A 19,434-nucleotide genomic window follows, 5' to 3' on the forward strand; every position below is an offset into this window, starting at 1 on the left:
CCTGTAGTCCCAGCTACTCAGGAGACTGAGGCAGGAGAATCGCTTGAAACCAGGAGGTGGAGGTTGCACTTAGCTGAGATTGCGCCACTGCACTCCAGCCTGGCTGACAGAGTGAGACTCCATCTCACACACACACAAAAAAAGTAACCTGAACCTATTTACAGCTCAGGTACTCATTTTTAATGCCTACATAGTAGTCTATTATGTGGTTATACTGTAACTAATTATTGTTGAATTGTTATTTTTTCTGATTTGTCAATATTTCGATGTTATAAACCACACTGTAATTAGCATCTTTGCACATTCATTACATACATATTTGCAAATTTGTCCACTTCTTTCCTTAAAATAAATTTCTGTACCTGGACGTGTTGCTCAAATACTATGAATATGAGTCATTTGAAACACATTACCAAATTGCCTTAAGAAAACTGATACTGGTTGGAAGCGGTGGCTTATGCCTATAATCCCAGCACTTTGGGAGGCTGAGGCGGACAGATCACAGTATCAAGAGATCAAGACTATCCTATCCAACACGGTGAAACCCCGTCTCTACTAAAAATACAAAAATTAGCTGGGTGTGGTGGCGCACACCTGTAATCCCAGCTACTCGGGGGGCTGAGGCCAGAGAATCGCTTGCACCTAGGAGCGGAGGTTGCAGTGAGCCAACATTGCACCACTGCATTCCAGCCTGGCAACAGAGACAGAGTGAGACTCTGTCAAAAAAAAAAAAGACAACTGATATCAATTTGTCCCACTGGCGATACAAATGCGCCCATTTCATAGGATCTTCATCAACAATTAATATTATCAATTTTTTTATCCTTGACATTCTGATAGGCAAAAAAAAGGAATTTTAAAAAAATTTTTTAGTTCATTAAATTTTTTTGTTTTGTTTTGGTTTTTCTGAGTCAGATTTTCACTCTTGTTGCCCAGGCTGGAGTGCAATGGCGCAATCTTGGCTCACTGCAACCTCCCCCTCCCGGGTTCAAGGGATTTTCCTGCCTCAGCCTCCCAAGTAGCTGGGATTATAGGTGCCTGCCACCATGCCCAGCTAATTTTTTTTCTGAAGTTTTAGTAGAGACGGGGTTTCACCATGTTGGCCAGGCTGGTCTCAAACTCCTGACCTCAGGCAATCCACCCACCTCAGCCTCCCAAAGTGCTGGGATTTCGGGCATGAGCCACCGAGTCCAGCAGTTGTTTTTTAATTATTGTGGATACATAACAGTTGTACTTAATTGTTTTTATTTTTATTTTTGATTAATTACTAGTAAGGCTGAATATATTTTCATCAAGTATAAAGTTATTTGCTAACAAGAAAAAAAGAATATATTGTCATATGCTTATCAGTCACATGTTTTATCCTTTTATGAATTACCCATTCATGTTCTTTGCACATTTTGAAATGGAAGTAGATATCTTTTTGTTCTTTTTTTTTTTTTTTTGAGATGCAGTCTTGCTGTTGCCCAGGCTGGAGTGCACTGGCACAACCTTGGCTCACGCCAACCTCCGCCTCCCGGGTTCAATCAATTCTTCTGCCTCAGCCTCTCAAGTAGCTGGGACTTCATGCGTGCACCACCATATCCAGCTAATTTTTGTACTTTTTAAAGTAGAGACGGGGTTTCACCATATTGGCCAGGCTGGTCTTGATCTCCTGACCTTGTGATCCGCCCGCCTCGGCCTCCCAAAGTGCTGGGATTACAGGCGTTAGCCACCGCACCCGGCCGGTATTTACCTTTTTAAAAATCAATGTTTAACAACTCTTTATAGGCTAATATTAGCCATATGTGTTTATTTCATATGTAACATTTTTGCTAGTGTTTCATTTATCTTTTATTAAGTAAAGATATTACCCCCTGGCTGTAATATGTCATTTTGAAATGATTTTTTTCAGTTTATCATTTGTCTTTTAACTTTACTAACCTTGTATTTTGACATTTAGAAGGTTTACTTTTATTTATGAAGTTGTACTTATTAGTCTTTCCCATTATGGATTTTGTGTTGTATTTCGAAAGTGCTTCTGCATCCCCAAGGCTATAGAAATATGAACCTAGGCCGGAGTAGTGTCTCACGCCTGTAATCCCAGCACTTTGGGAGGCCCAGGCAGGCGGATCATGAAGTCAGGAGTTTGAGACCAGGCTGGCCAACATGGTGAAACTCCGTCTCTACTAAAAATACAAAAGTTAGCTGGCCATGGTGGCGTGCACCTGTAATCCCAGTTACTGGGGAGGCTGAGGCAGGAGAATTGCTTGAACCCAGGAGAGGGAGGTTGCAGTGAGCTAAAATCATGCCACTGCACTCCAGCCTGGGCAACAAAGCAAGACTCCAAAAAAAAAAAAAAAAAGAAAGAAAGAAAGAAAAGAAAAGAAAGGAAGGAAGGAGGGAAGGGAGGGAGGGAGGGAGGGAGGAAGGAAACATAAATAGTAACCTATATTTTATTCCACTTCTTTTGTGATGTTATATTTTACATTAAGCCACATAAGCCTCAAGAATACGTTAAGGAGTGGCTAATGTTATTGCCATAATCAGAATATCAGGCTTAATGGCAATTGCAGGCTACTGAAGAATTCATTTTACACGTTCTAGGTAAACGTTCTAGTACATGATTATGTAAAATAAGACAATAATCTGAGTAGATACACAGCACCTAAATCATGTATCCCTCTGCCAAAAATGACAATATCAATGAGTCTTCTAGGGAGTTGGGCAGGTAAGTATGAGGGATATTCTTTTAACTGCTTGGAGTGAAATACTTATATTCCAGGCTGATATAACATCCATCAGGCTGAGGGGGTAATTCTCCCAAAGTATTTTGAGGGCTTACTATGTGGTCGCTGGGGACACAACAGTGAACAAAACAGAGAGGTTTACTTCTCAGAAAGGGTGAAGTAAACAAATAAATAACATACTTTCAGATTAAGTGTTTTACAAGAAAAGTAAGCAGGTAAGGAGATGGGACAAATCGTTATTCCTTTTTTCTTTTTTTTTCCTCAGACCCTTTTCCGCCTTCAGGAAGAAGTTATTTTATGTAGGGTGGTCAGGGAAGGCTTCTCTAGGAAGGTAATAATTGTGAGGCTTGGATGATGAAAGCAAAGATATGAAAATAAAATATTCCAGCAAAGGTAAAGTAGTTGAGGTAGGAAGAAGTTAGCTTTGCTGGAAAAACAGTAAGAAAGCCAGCATAGCTGGCATGCTATTGGAAAACAGAAAAATTGGGAAAAGGAAAAGAACCTAAAAACTTGGGTAAGGTTTTCCTTTAACTGTGACAATGGGAGTGGCATGCTGTGTGGCGCGTTCCCTCAATTCTTTCAGGCATTGCTACCGAAGAAAGGCCTTCTTTAACTGTCCTTTTACAAATTCCAACGTTATCAGATTTTCCCACCCTTTTACAATCACTGCCCTTTTTCGAATACTTTAGAGTTATCGCCTCAAAGTTATCAGTCTTTTAAACATCTCGAATCCGTTTGCCCCTTGAAGGAACTCTTCCGTCCCCCTTCTCCTTGATTTTTCTCCTTGGTATTTACCACTAACATTATATATATATATACACACACACACATATATATACACACACACACACACACACACACACATATATATTTATTTGTGTGTGTGTATATATATGTATATATATTTGTTTGTTTCTAAATTATTGTCCCCGGCCCTCAGTAAATTATAAAGACTCAAGAACTGGGATTTTGATATTTCCTTTTTTTTTTTTTTTGAGACAGAGCCTTGCTCTGTCACCCAGACTGGAGTGCAGTGGTGTGATCTTGGCTCACTGCAACCTCCGCCTCCTGGGGTCAGCTATTCTCCTGCCTCAGCCTCCCGAGTAGCAGGGATTACAGGCGCCCGCCACCACGGCTACTTTCGGTATTTTCAGTAGAGAGTGGGTTTCGCCATGTTGGCCAGGCTGGCCTCGCACTCCTGACCTCAGGTGATCCGCCCCCTTCAGCCTCCCAAAGTGCTAGGATTACAGGCGTGAGCCACCGCGCCCGGCCTGTTTTCTTTCTAAATTTTGGTCTATTTTAATTTCCTAAGCAGCTACAATGGCGTTTGACATACAGTTGGCATTCAGTAAATACATGCTGAATAAAACGTAGGCTACTGTATGAACTGGTCTGGACGGATTGTGTGAACTGATGTGATGTCAGGTTAGACTAATATCACATTTCTCACTCTCTGAAAATGTCTTCAAGCAGTCAGACAGTGACGTCCTTCAGTTTTCAAAATGGGAAAGCGAAGGTTCCCACAATTCTCACAACGCAAATTTCTCGCCACAATTCAAAATGGCGGAGGAGGGTGGGGCCTGTCACATGGTGGGCGTCATAACAGCTTTCCTTTTCCAAACCGCCGCGTCGTCTGCCGTCCCCCTCCTCCGCCCCGCGGAGCCTTTTCGAGGAATCGACTGGGATTGGCTAATAGGCTGGGAGTGGGGCTGCGATGCCGGGACGCGGCATCATCACTTCCTGTTGTGGGCAGTCGTTTCCTGTCGCTGCTTGGTAACAATGGGGAAGATAATGGCTGCCTGAGCAACGTCTCCGAGCAGGCGCTGGACTAGAGGCGGGTCTCAACCAGCTACTCATTGGAGCGGGCTTGAGAGCGGCGGCCAGGGAGGTGCGGAGCAGCCTCGGCGGCGGCGGCCGAACCAACCGAGTCGGATCCTGACCCTAAAACCTAGTAAGTGAAGACTTGGGAATCCTGTGAGAAATGGATGTAGAGCGAGAGGAAGACAGCGGAGCCGCGGCTGCCGCGTTCTCTCAAAATGGCCCGAGTGACGCGTCGTGGCAGAGGCTCAGCGCCGCCTCCGGACCCCAGGCCCGTTGCTGCGGGGGGCTCCGTGGCGTAGTCGCCGCTGCCATTTTAGTTGAGTGGTATAGTCGACAGGCTCTTTGAAGGGGAAGAAGGTGGGTAGTACTTCCTCTCCGTGGCCGCGCGAGCTGCAGCCCAGGCCCTCCCGAGCCTTAGGAAATCAGGGGAGGCGGTTTTCGAGTTTTGGCCTCAGGCATCAGAATCTTAGAGCGTCTCAGGCTTTTTCTTCTCTGTTCTCTGGAGGCTTCCCTGAGCTCCCCGCGTTTTTCATGGCGGGCTTGGGTTTGGGAAAAGGGAAGTAAAAAATCAGGCTGCCCCAAGTGAGATGCTGGGAACTCCTGGGCCTTTAGATTTCCCCAGATTTGCAAAACCTCGTTTTGTGCCCTTCTGCAGGGTATTACCAATTAGGCGCCCCCTGGGGCCGCGATGACATCTTCCCTGAGGATCTGAGGCAAATGTGGTCTTGCTCGAATAACCCTGGCATATCCTTTGCCAGGTATCACTGGAAGGATCCCCTGCAAAAGAGAGGGAAAAGCCGTTAGGTGTTTGTTGTTTTCTCCTGGGTAAGGGATGGAATTAGGCCAAATTATTTCCAAGTTAATTTCTGTTTAATCCACCAACAACCCAATCCCTCCCCTGTTTAAAAAAAAAAAAAAGTCTAAGGGGTCTCTGCTTCTGCAGGCGGTACCTGCCACGCACGCCATAGCTTAGTAACTAGTATTAACCGGTTGGGCTTCTGCTTCCTGAATACTCGGTCCCTTTTTCCCTTATGCTGATTAATTTCAAGATGGAGGAGACAGCCACGTTCCTTCCCTAGACAGTTTCACCATACTTATTCCACAGGTTAGTCTGGGAATGTGAGGCCTAGCAGTCCTGTTATTGAGGTCATTTTTTTTTCATTTTGGGGCAAGAGGAAGCAGTTATATCAGATTGTCATCTACCATTTGCAAGACCCCACAATGATTTTTTTGCCAGAAATAAGGAACCCGCATTTCCTGAATCAGAATTAACCGCAGTGCTTTGGACTGATTGAAAGGGGGAAGAAATAATAAACCTACTGCTACTAATCATTTCTTTCACTCTTCGTGATTATAGACAAAGTAACTACTTACCACCCCATTAGGTACATTGTGTCTTCCCTGGAAGACTGGCACAATTATAGCCCCTCCCCCTCCCCGTGACTTTTCTAAACTGTAAAAATATAGCTTAGGTAGGTAGAAAGACCAATCCACTTTTTAAAACTTGATTTTAGGACACTCTCCACTTACTGAAAAATGTTACAAAGATTTTTTAGCCCATGATGTTCTGATGAATTTTAATACTTTAGTCCCTACCTTAGGCTAGTGTAATGTGCCCGATAAGTTCTTGAAAGTGACTATCAGAATCTGAAAATAATTACTGATATGATAAGAAAGGCCTATTTTAAGCTTATAATGAAACGTAAATTGTCTCTCAGTCTTAAAAGACATGTTTTATCTAACTCCTGGTCCCCTCTGACCTTCTTGCTCTCACCAAATGCCCTAATACTAGCATTGAGTGAGGTTGGGTTGTGGTGTGTCTGTATTGTTTTTTGTTTTTTGTTTTTTTTAGGTTGTGTCTGATTCAAAGAAAATGTGTATCTTTTAAAAGAGGAAGAATAATGGATTCTTTTTTTTTCTAGAGCAGAGTGTGAAGAAAACTAAAATCCAGTTTATTGTATTTCAATACTATGTCATAACAGTCAGGTAATTTATTTTTTGTTGCGTCTCCTGATGATTTATGTGTAGAATGCATGTTTACAAATATTTATTGTTCTATTTTGCAGGCCCTGTAATTCGATGGGCTCATTGATAGATGTTAGATGGTGTTGGGTATTCTTCATGATAAGAATGGGTACTTTTCACTGGGAATTAAAAGGGTAATATTTCTGGATACCTGGAACTCACCAGTGCTTTATCTGTGCATTTGACTCTTTAATGTCTGAGGTTTACCAATACCTGTATAGAACAAAAAAAAAATTTGTTGTCTTATATCATTGTTGGAATGGCATGAGTATAAGTAAAATAACATTTAAATGTTCATTGGATAACTAAATGAAATATCAGTAGAATAGCTTACAAGAGTATGATCTTACATTACTTTGGTGGTTGATTTTTTTCCTTTAAGATTCAAAAATTCATAATTGATACATGATACTCTTAATTGGTATTAACTCCTTTCATTATTATTATCATTGTCATTAGGGTAACCACATAATTTATTGCCCTAACCAAGACACTTTTAAGAACAAAAGGAACATTAATAATTCCTGGACAACAGGTGCAAACCTTGATTGTCCCAGACAAACTGGGATGGATACTTAGCCTAAATTCATAACCAACTTCTGCTGAAGGCCTGTGATGCTAGGCTATGTGCTTTACATGCATTATTTTATAATCCTCACAACAAAGCCTTATGAGAATGTTAACTGTTTTATAGAGGAAACCAAACACCCAAAGAGGTTAAGTATAATTTGTCCTCAGTTAAATAGCTTTAAGTGGTAGAGCCCTCATTTTATCCCAGGCCTGTGTGACATTATGCTTCTAGGTTTGATTGCTGTCTAATTAGATAGGAAATTCAATGAAAATGAAAGGTTGTAGTAAAAAAGTCTGTAGGTTATGTTGCATCAGAAACCTTTATTAACACTTAAAGATTATCCAGCAATCCCCCCTTTTTGTCTGTTACATTCCTGTTTCAGCTATTATGCATGTTTACAAATATTTATTGTTCTATTTTGCAGGCCTTGTAATTGGATGGGCTCGTTGATAGATGTTAAATAGATAGCTCTTTGTATATAATTTGATAAACTTAATTTAAAATCAGAAATTATTTTAAGAAATAGCTTAATAATGAAATGATCCGGAAATATTAGGCTGGTTGGATATCTTTGAGGTTAGTGAACATGTAGTGAACCTTAAATAATATAGTAGGTCAAATGAGGCATCTGCCTTTATGGAATTACATTATGTGTACATTAATTTTTCCATGGCCATGGTGGATCAGAAATAGAGCAAATCACCAACCAGCCTCCTCCTGTTCTCTTCATTTACAATAGAGTGGATGACCAATCAGAGAATAAAAAGTCTTCTGTCAAACCCAAACCAATGAGGTCCTAGAATTTTGTGCCACTGCATAGAACTGGACAAGTTTTTCTTTAACACAGAGATTTCCAAAACCTATGGCCCATTGATTTCAGAAAGTATCTAGTTTACATAATAAATTGAAATTCTGATGTCCAATATAAGAAAGCAACAACACTTCTGTGTCTATTTTTCTTTCATTTTTTTTTCTCAACCTCAAGCATGAAAGTTTCCCAGATAATCCAGCAATTCATTTCTCTTTTTATCAATTGAGGTATTTTTAAAATACACCTCACTTGGGGGAATATATTTATGAACTTGTGGTTTTTCTCCTGAAATATATAGTTGGTATTTTTGCTCTAGATTTTCTTATATTTTAATGCTCCAACCCAAGGTGGGTTTTTTTGTTTTTTGTTTTTTTTGGTTTGGGGGAAGGGCAGGACAAGTTTTGCTCTGTCGCCCAGGCTGGAGTGCAGTCGCGTGATCTTGGCTCTCTGCAACCTCCGCCTCCCGGGTTCAAGTGATTCTCCTGCCTCAGCCTCCCAAGTAGCTGGGATTACAGGCATGTGCCACCACGCCTGGCTAACTTTTGTATTTTTGCTGGAGAAGGAGTTTCACTATGTTGGCCAAGCTGGTCTTGAACTCCTGACCTCAGGTGATCCACCTGCCTCAGCCTCCCCAAGTGCAGGGATTACAGGTGTGAGCCACTGCGCCCAGCCCCCAATCCAAGAGTTTAATCTCATTAGTCATAATAGCACCTACATATTTGTGAGACAAATAATCTGTAGGCGGAGAGCACTTGGTGCATTATATAGATTCGTGAATTTCTTGCAGTAATTTTGCAACTACAGGTTGGGTTGCTATTAAAACATTTGACAGGCTAATGGTGTTTCCATGATGGTGAACATGTTACTTCCTGGGAGAAAGGAGGTATTTGTGTTTGATGTTTTAAATTTTTTTCTGGAATGACAAAAGGTCCCTTCTGATATCCCTTGACTGTAGGAAGAAAGGTGTTAACTACAATTTTCATGTTTTATTGACGAATAAAAGTTCCCTTTAGTGCTGATTATAACTAAGACCATATGAATTATCTAAACTGGGACACTTTTGAGAGTGAAAGGGAGAGCCATATTACTAATTGCTTCAGTACAAGTGTAAACCATTACTCTTCTGGACATAGGTATACTAGTTCAGGAAGGACAATTGTCATCATGGTTGGTCTTAAATACAAAATTATTTCCTCAAATAATATAACTGATTGGTATAGATAGTATTTTTAGTTAAGTGATTTTAATTTTAAAAATTGGCTTCACTCTTTAAAAACCTGATTTTTGATGGAAAAATCTTAGGTCCTTAAAATAGTGCCTTAGTTACTGATGAACACCAGCATTGTCAGTTATCAGTGATTTTTACATTAATAACTTAAACACATGCACTCTGGGTTTTTGAGTCATTTTCTTTTTGACTTCTTAGGAATAATGAGAGAAGCAAGTCAAAATGAGTTTATGGATAAGACCAAATTTTAATTTAGTGGCATAGCTCGATAATAAAAGAACATAAAATGGGTAATTGAAGATTAAATTCACTGTCTAGATTAAAGTATTTGACTGAGATGCAATGTCATAATGGTTTCCTTTTTTAACTAACTTGATCCTGTAGATCGACAGAATTTGGCATGGTCTTCAGTCTTTTGATTTACTGAAGTTCTTAACACTCTTTCAGTTTAACTGTTTTAGAGGGTTTTAGTAAAAGTTGTTTGAGCTGCAAGTCGGTAGGTACATGAGGAACATTCCTGAGTCCTTTTAGTTTTTCTCTGTCCTTTTCAAGTGGTAAAGATAGAAGAATGTAAATGGAGGCTAAGCTAACTGCCATTCAGAATCTCTTATTGCTATAGTAGCATGAGCAGTGGTGGATGCCTTGGTAGCATTTTCTGATAGACCACTCTTGGAAATTATCAACAAATTGTTTAGTTGGTGAGAGGTATCATGCAATAAGGAAAGTCAGTGAGACATTAGCCCTTCCTGTTCTTTTTTTTTTTAAGAATGCTTTATATTTCTTTTCAACAAGTTAAGATAACCACATAAGTGGCGGTAGAAGTACATTGAGTGAAATGGTAGTGAGAAAAGCAGAGCTTATAAGCTTATGCCCTAGTTATTTGTGCTGTTTTCTAAACCTAATTTTTCTTAATATCGAAATGTGGCCTAGGTTATGTCTTATTTACAGTCACAGATACATAGAACTGGAAAGTACCTTGCAGATGGTTTAATCCAATACTCTAATATTGGTGGAGATTCTGTGGCACAAGAGGTTAAATGAATTGGCCAAATCCACATAACCAAGTTATAGCCAAGACTAGATTTCAGTGTGTCTTTTTTCCTTTCACAGAGCTGAATTTCACCCTGCTACCCATGTGTAGAATAAAAAAAGATACCTGGTTGTTATCAAATATTTGTCTGTTACAAATACCGTAGCATTTGAATTAAACATTCTATATATGAAGAATCCCCAACGCTTTTGGTGCCTACATACATGATGGTACTTTTGGTTTCTGGCCTGAAATTCAGCAGTTCTTTGTGATTTAACTTTTTAAAAACTGAATAAAGTATTTTTCATTTTGGTGATGGTATTTAACATTTTCTTCATTGACACAGATCACATGTTATTAGTTCTTATCTCCTTTATGAGGTTCTTTTTTGGGTTTTGTGTGTGTGTGTGTGTGTTTGTGGTGCGTGGTTTTTTTGTTGTTGTTGTTGTTTGTTTTTGAGACGGAGTCTTGCTCTGTCACCCAGGCTGGAGTGCAATGGCACGATCTCTGCTCACTGCAACCTTCATCTCCCAGGTTCAAGCGATTCTCCCGCCTCAGCCTCCCGAGTAGCTGGGATTACAGGCAGCCACCATCATGCCTGGCAAATTTTTGTATTTTTGTAGAGACAGGGTTTCACCATGTTGGTCAGGCTGGTCTTGAACTCCTGACCTCAGGTGATCCGCCTGCCTCAGCCTCCCAAATTGCTGGGATTACAGGCATGAGCCTCTGTGCTTGGCCTCCTTTATGAGGTTCTTAATGAAGCTCTTTTGCAAACAAAATGGATTGCCCTTCTCTTGTCAGTGTGACACATTTTTGTGTTCATACCTGTAATTTTTAAAACATTGGCATGTCCTGCTTTAGAACTTTATTATAGAATTTGGAGCTTGAATGAACACATGCACAAGGTGAACATATTCAACACGATTTAGTAGTTACTTGATGTTAGGTTACCTTAATTCCTCCCTCCCCCCCACCCCTTTTTTTTAAAAAAAAAAAAAAAAAAAGAGGTAATTTCTTCCAGGTGACTTTTTAAATTTTGATATGGAGTCTCACTCTGTCACCCAGACTGGAGTGCTGTGGCGTAATCTGAGCTCACTGCAACCTCTGCCCCCAAGCTCAAGCAATCCTCCCACCTCAGCCACATCAGGTCCCAAGTAGCTGGGACCACAGATTGGCGTTACCCTGCCTAACTAAGTTTTTGTATCTTTGGTAGAGACAGGGTTTCACCATGTTGCCCAGGCTGGTCTTGAACTCCTGGGCTCAAGCGATCCGCCAACCTCGACCTCCCAAAGTGCTGGGATTACAGGTGTGGGCCACCACACTCGGCCGGCACCATGCCCAGCCAAGATGACTTACTTTTTAAAATTGGTTTTTACACAAGCATTTCACTTGGTGTTTCAGAATTTAGTTTTGTAAGGTCTGTTTTATTAATGGTATTTTTGGATGCCTTAAGTCTCCTTAATTGGGTACTATAATGTAGTGTGTCCATCAAATATAACATGCCTGTGTTTATGCTTAGCACCAGGTCTCCTGACCTGTTAGTACTGAACAATATGTTTTAAATGACTTTTTGCCTTAACATTATAACAATTAAATTTTTAAAAGTTTGGTGTGCATGGATTAGAAGAATTAAATGAGATATTACATTTAGCAGTAATCAGAAAGTCATTTGCATAATTTATATTAATATATAATAATGACTAGAAGAAGTTGGGATTATTAACAATACTTTAAAATTCTCAAGGTGAATAAAATCTGTTTTAAATAAATCTCAGGCTTGGTGTTCTTGCTGGCCTTTCCTCTCCAGAATTAAATTTACCTGATACAATCCCATTCATTGACCAGATGAGTAGCTCTTTGAAACGATTGGGCAGAATTTCTAATTTGGTTTCTTGTTTCCAGGAATGGATTTGGATATATTGGCACACAGTACTGTAAAAGAAATAAGCTTAATAAAATATGCTGTTTATCTAAGGAGCAACTGTATTTTTAAAAATTACTAAAAGTTGACTTATTTAAAAATAAGTCCATCTAGGTTTGTGCTGCTTATAAAAGGTGTTTTGTCATTTTGGAATTTTTCATACAGGGAGTGAACATGCTATAAAAAGCTCATAGAATAGTTTAGTCATCCCTATTGGGATTGAAGGAAGGAATGTGTTTTAAAGTATAGAGTCTTGGGTTATGTTGGAGGGCGGTTATCTTAGTGAAAAGTTGACTGGATTTGGAATGCAGAGACCTGGATTTAATTACTGGCCCTTTCCATTTACTAGCCACATGGTTTTTGGTAAATCACTTTCTTTCTCTGTGCTACTGTTTCTCACCTGTAGAGGTGGTGATTCCTACTTCATGGGATTATTGTGAAGATTAAATGAAATACAGGTGTATGGGCTGTGTAAATACAGGGTGATGAGTATTGCTTATAGCCAGAGAGAGACCTAAGTGACTTCAAAACAATTATATTTCATTGTCTAAATTACTGTATGTTTCACTGGTAATCTTTGTAGAAAAACAGCTGATGCTAATCATATGCTGAAGTCAAAATTTCTGACTTATGTGAGATAAGAAATAGATTTATGTCCTTCTCTTTTACAGTGATGTTGAAAGATCCCAGGGATGTATAAGGATTCTTTTTTTCCTCTTACTACTTAAACTAGAAATGTACCACAGTGTTACTTACTGTAAACTAGAATCTGGAGACCTGTTTTGTTAATATGTTATTCTTCACTAATATTTTCACACCCAAAATGGAGATAGAGCTGTATTTGATCATTTGGACTATGGTTTCCTGATATTTTTGGCATGCCTAAACTTTAAAATGTTTGTTTGCACTTAGTAAACAATAGTGGCAGATTACATCTACCTGGGGCAGAATTTGTGGTTTTTAGATTTATTCCATTTCTTTTTTTTATGCCACTTAGTGAAGGACTGCTTAAAATAAGACCGGGCTCATTGGGTGTGTGAGAGTAAAATTATTTTACAAGGCATTTGAGAGCATTGCCTGAATTCTTGATTTCCATTTTCTTTGCAAATGTAATTACCTCTAGTCCAGGGGACCTCTGCAGGTATTGTAGCCATAGCTTACTCTTTAAATTCCCTTTTAAGGGAAGGAGTGCCTTGCCAGTGCTGAAATGTCTTGACCCCCGATTCCGGTCCATGGGAAATGCTAAGTTAATGCAGAAAGGATGGAGTCTTTGAAATAAGTGTGTTGCAGGAATATCACGGGGAAAATATTTTCCTTGATTGTCTCTGGCATGTATATGGAAGGGTAGGGGGAAAGGAGACAGCAGCATATTATTATTATTGAAGAGGTAGTGATTTGGATTTGTTCACATGTTGCTTTATGAGTGTGTCTCATTTAAATTTTGAATTAAATAAAATTTAGAAATCCCTCTTTCATGGAATGAAATCCAAGCTCATCAAGCAGGAGCTGTTTAGGATTCAGAAATCTCTGAAATCACAGTGTCAGGAAAATTTTGAATGGAGGTGTTTTGTCTCTAGTTTCCATGTAGGAAATAGTAGAAATTCTAAAAGGTCAAGAATGAATCTTGAAGATTCATGAGCATAGGAAAGACTTACCTATCCCATGAGTATTGAACATTGTAAGGTATTGAACTTTATTGTTTTATTTTTGGAAAACATAAAGGGGATGCAAATAGTGGGTTTGTAGAGCATGAACAATATATTGGTCACATTTAAAACTCTCCCTATTTGGGATTTCTCTGTCTTACAAAGAAATACTTTAAAGTTATGCTGCCCAATATGGTAGCCACTAACCACTGTGTGACTGTTAGACACTTGAAATAAGACTAGTGAAACTGAAATTTTAAGGTTTTTTTAATTTTAAGTTTAAAAAACTGAAGAAGTGTAAAATGTTTTTCCACGAAACACAACTTTAGAACTACATTCCATTTTATCCGTTGAAAATTTAGCATCCAACTTGTGAAAGGCTTTAAGTGTAAAACACACACCAGGTTTCAAAGACAGTATTTTTTAATGTAAAACATCTAAACGATTTTTTTTATGTTGATATGTTGAAATGATTTTTTTTCTTTCTTTCTTTCTTTTTTTTTTTTTTTTTTTTTGAGACAGAGTCTTACTCTGTCGCCCAGGCTGGAGTGCAGTGGCTTGATCTCGGCTTACTGCAACCTCCACCTCTTGGGTTCAAGCAATTCTCCTGCCTTAGCCTCCAGAGTAGGAGTAGCTGGGACTATAGGCGCCTGCTACCAGGTCCGGCTAATTTTTGTATTTTTAGTAGAGATGGGGTTTCGCTATATTGGCCAGGCTGGTCTCAGAACTCCTGACCTTGTGATCAGCCTGCCTCGGCCTCCCAAAGTGGTGGGATTACAGGCATGAGCCACCACAGTCAGCTGAAATGATTTTTTTTGGTTATGTTGAGTCAAGAAGATACCTTACTAAGATTAATTTCACATGTTTTTACTCTTAAAGCAGCTGCTTGACATTTTAAAAAATTACCTATATGGTTCAAATTGTATCTCTTTTGGACCGTGCTGTTTCAGACAGATTACTAAGGGAAATGAACTCAGTGTTCACATTGGATTACTTTCAGTCATTTAAATATCCACAATATGCAAGGCACTGTGCTAGTGGCATTTGGCAGTTTTTAAGGGACTGTAATTCTGGTTCATTCCCTAAAAGAAATTACTTGGGAAGAGAAGACACATACACTTCAAAAATATAAAACATTATGGAAGGCAGGAAGTGCCACTCTAGTAGCATAGACAAGTGCTATATGCAGAGATGGATGGAAAAATTGCTAGCTGAGATAGTAATAGCTCCTTAGGAGGGAATATCTCATTGGATCTTGAAGGGTAGGTGAAATAGGGAGAGGCTAAGAGGGGGCTGAGGGGAATAGCAGTACATTGTGACAGTAGTAAAGCACAAGGTATGTCGGGGAAGGGGAGTAAGGGGGAGAGGCAACCTAAGCGGATTGGTGTTGCTAAGAAAATGTTGTAATTTTGTGTCACTGGAGTATGTAGCTTACTATGACCCTAAGCCCAGAATAGAAGACCAAGAGACTTCACTACCCTGAATAGCATTTTAGTCCAAATGGTCTTTCGGAATCAGTCTCTTCTGGCTCTCACCTAATAACGAATCGTTTTTTTAATATCCAGCTTCTGCTTGATTATCTCTGGAGACAGATAGTTTGCTTGCTTCAAGAGACTGGTAGCATCTCTCTTTTTTTGGCAATTTTGTTAGATTGTTTTACTGAAAGGAAGAATTATTTGCTTCCACATGTCTTTAACTATTGACTCTAATTTAACCCTGTGGTTGCGCTCTCTTTCATGTTATTCCTCTCTAAATATTTGAAGATGGTAATTGTGTCCATTTTTAGTCTTTCTGCAGGCTAAGTACCTCCAGGTAATTCATCCATTTCTTTTGTGATGCTCCCAGGCTTCTCACTAGTGTTTCACTTACTCTACATGTAGTCTGCTTTTGTTTTTGAGACGGGATCTCGCTCTGTTGCCCATGCTGGAGTGCAGTGATGCAATCTTGACCCACAGCAACCTCTGCCTCCCAGGTTCAAGCGATTCTCCTGCCTCAGCCTCCCGAGTAGCTGGGACTACAGGCATGCATCACCATGCCCAGCTAATTTTTTTGGTATTTTTTTTTAGTAGAGACTGGGTTTTGCCATGTTGGTCAGGCTAGTCTCAAACTCCTGACCTCAAATGATCCGCCCAACTCTGCCTCCCAAAGTGCTAGGATTACAGGTGTGAGCCACCATGTCCGGCCTTCTACATGTACTCTGAACAGCAAGTTTCAGTGGGGCTGTTACCTGCTTTTATTTGAACACCATTCTATGAAAGCAACTTGTGATTCTCATAGGTTTTGTAGCCAGGTCAGACAGGCTTTTTATTGAGCTTGTGTTAACCAAAAACTTGAGGTATCTTTCATGTGAACTACCAAGACAGGTTCTTCCCCGACTGTATACTTTTACTATGGGCCCTTCATTAAAGTGTCTGAGGTAGGATATTTACCATTGTTTTTATTTCAGCCCATCCTAGGAATCCACTGATAATTCGTGCTAACTCACAGCTTCGAGTTGTTTATGGATTTGTTTACCATGTCTTGGGCAGATTCATCCAACTGGTTCATTTAAAAATGCTAAAGTTTATAGGGCTGTTTGCAAGTTCACATTGCTTCATAATCTTCGAGGGTGGTATTCAACAACTGTGAATCTTTTTAATTGTATTGTCATCAAGCTCCTTACTACTCAAAGAGTGTATGATTCTAGGTTCAGCATCAACATCACCTGGAGGCTTAATAAAAACGCAGAATCTCAGGCCCTACCCCAATCTACTGAATCAGAATCTGTATTTTAACAAGATTTCCAGATAATTCCTATTACACTGATCTATATTTCTTCATAATAGGAAGAAAAACCTCAGATCCTGTGCAGAAATGAAGTCAGTAAGTCAGCAATGTTATCCTGATGTACCTATCAAAGAGATTCTCATCCCTGACTTTCAAAATAGAATTACGTGTGAAATTTAAAAAATATCCATGTCTAACCAACCCCAGAGAAAGTTCCCTAAGTAATTCTAATGTGCAAGCCAAGGTTTGGAACCATCCCTATGTAATGCAAATAAGGTTAATCTTTTCGGGGTTTTTTTTGTATTTTTTTAAGTTTACCAGCAGTGAACTCCACTTCTTGTGAACATACTGTCTTCTACATGTTTGTAGTTTATCTGATAATGTATTTGCAGAATTTTCCCCTAGATGTATTGTTAGATTTTACTGCTCTGTAGTTTATAGATCTCACTTTTTTTGAAGATTGGATCATTTAGCATCTCTCCTGTTCTCTATGACATCTCAAAAAGATTGTCATTAGAAATTATGCATTGTTGGCTTTTGATTTTGTTTGAAAAGTTATTTTTTCCACTCTTTCCAGTTAGATGATTCTCATTGTTGAATAAAATAGAAACAAAATGGAAGTTGAGTGACTCTTCTGTCTTCTGTTAATATATCTGATACACCCCCCTCCATACTCAGTACAAGACCCCTTTCTTGCTTCACATTCAGTGTTTTAAGTCTTTCGCATATTTTTGCAAGTTTCTGTTCCTTCTGGGCTTTTACCTCCCTGATAACTTTTTTTTTTTTTTCCTTTGAGACGGAGTTTCGTTCTTGTCGCCCAGGCTGGAGTGCAGTGGCATGATCTCGGCTCACTGCAACCCCCATCTCCCAGGTTCAAGTGATTCTCCTGCCTCAGCCTCCCAAGTAGCTGGGATTACACGCATGCGTCACCACACCAAGCTCTTTTTATTTTTAATTTTTTTTTTTTTTCTAGTAGAGACAGGGTTTCACCATGTTGACCAGGCTGGTCTCAAACTCCTGACCTTAGGTGATCCACCTGCCTTGGCCTCCCAGAGTGGTGGGATTACAGGTGTGAGCCACTGCACCCAGCCCCCTGATACTATTATTAAGACTTTGTGCCACTGCTGTAACTGTCCTTGGCATGTGAGTTTTCTCTTTTCTTTGATTCATATCCTTCACATGTCAGAACTTAACCAGATATCTTTGCCTTCTTTGGAAGATTTATATTTTTCAAGCCTTTTAACCCTGCAGCTATTTTCAGAACTATTTACGTATCCTACACAAGTGAATTTTGTCTTAACTTTCATGCATTAGCGTTCAAACTACTAACTGCTTTATTAAGAACATTGGTTAAATGTTCTTAGCAAATTTGAGAAATTATGGCTGACTTTTTTTTTTTCTTTGTGCTCTTCTATATTTTTAAAAATCAGCTGCCTTTACCATTTCCAATACCAAGTTGTATTACCTGAGATTCATGTGGGAAAACTTGGCTTGCTTTACTTTTTTTTTTTTTTTTTTGTATTTTTTAGTGCCTGTTTTTTGTGTGTGTTTTACTTAAGCGTCAAAGTTTCAAGTATTATAAAGTAAGCATTTGTCAGAAATGTATATAGTATAATCTTACTACAATTAAGCAATCTCAATTATGAGATTAAGAAACTCCAAAAATATTGTGATCTCCCCCCACCACCACCACCACGTTTCTTGACATGCTCATCTTAATTAAACAATGATAGGATAGTTCTAAGAATAATGATCTAAGGAAAACAGTGGAGATCTAGGTATGCCCATGTCTAGACTAAAATCTGTTTAGGCTTAGCAAGCAGGCAGGGTTTGACAAGACAGGCTTCTTTGTGTTTTTATATCTGGAGTAAGACTTGACTTACTTTTCTCTTTAGAATTGATTTGTGAACATTCTGGCACTTCAGGTGTTGTGTGTGGGTGTATGTGGGGTTAAGTCATAGTACCAATATAGACTACCCTTTTTCCATAAGTCAAATTTTCATGTTGTCCTAGTCTGTTCAGGCTGCTGTAATAGACTGTCGTAAACTGGGTGGCTTATAAACAACAAAAACATACCTTTCACAGTTCTGGAGACTGGAAAATCCAAGATCAGGGTGCCAGCAGATTTGATATCTGTTGAGAGCCCAATTCCTCATAGACAGCTGTCTTCTCACTTTAACCTCACATGGCAAAAGGACAAAGGAACTCTCTGGGGACTGTTTTATAAAGGCGTAAATCTCATTCATGACGGCCCAATCCTTATGACCAAAGGCCCAACCTCCTAATATATTCATCTTGGGGTTTAGGATTTCAACATGTGAATTTGAGGGGGACATTCACATGTTGGGGTTTAGGATTTCAACGTGAATTTGAGGGGAACATTCGGTCAGTAGCACATATGTTCATGGAATTTAGTTGTGTTTGTGGGGAACGTAAGGGGAATCTGGGGTTGTAAGGGAAAGAATCAGGATGAACATTTGTGTTTGTAGTCTCCCTGTATTTTAGATTGTTGACTACCATTGTTTTTTTGTGTGCAGTTAATTGATGAATATGTGTGGAATGTCTGCCAATATTCTGGTTTCCTTAAACTCGTACAAATAGTGAATGACAAATAAGAATTTTTGGCTAAGTTTATGTATTACCTAGAACAGGAGTTGGCATACTTTTTCTGTAAAAGGCCAGATAGTATAATATTTTAGGCTTTGCAGATCAAAAAGCAAAATTGAGCATATTGTTACTTACACAAAAAAAGAGAGAAACAAAATTCTCAGTTTTTCCTGGTAAAATTCAAAATGTAATAACACTAATTGAGTACAGTGTTTTGTGAGATAGGTTTACTAATGAGAAGAATGACACTCTTTTGAGGGTAACATTTTGCTTAATTGG

At 39.2% G+C, this 19,434-nt stretch overlaps 1 protein-coding gene across 2 annotated transcripts in view; it reads left to right on the forward strand.

The window, feature by feature from the left end:
- The first annotated feature begins 4,451 nt into the window (after positions 1-4,451).
- RLIM (ring finger protein, LIM domain interacting) overlaps positions 4,452-19,434 on the forward strand; it is a 28,826-nt gene continuing 13,843 nt past the window's right edge. Inside the window, exons 1-2 of one of the 2 annotated variants that reach the window (XM_009197819.4) lie at positions 4,452-4,680; positions 6,473-6,536. The gene's annotated coding sequence lies outside the window, so the exon portion shown is untranslated. The remainder of the gene's footprint in view (positions 4,681-6,472; positions 6,537-19,434) is intronic. The other variant, XM_003917895.5, reaches the window with a different exon arrangement.

Source organism: Papio anubis, chromosome X (genome assembly GCF_008728515.1).
Source record: "Papio anubis isolate 15944 chromosome X, Panubis1.0, whole genome shotgun sequence".
Classification (NCBI taxonomy): Eukaryota; Metazoa; Chordata; class Mammalia; order Primates; family Cercopithecidae; genus Papio; species Papio anubis.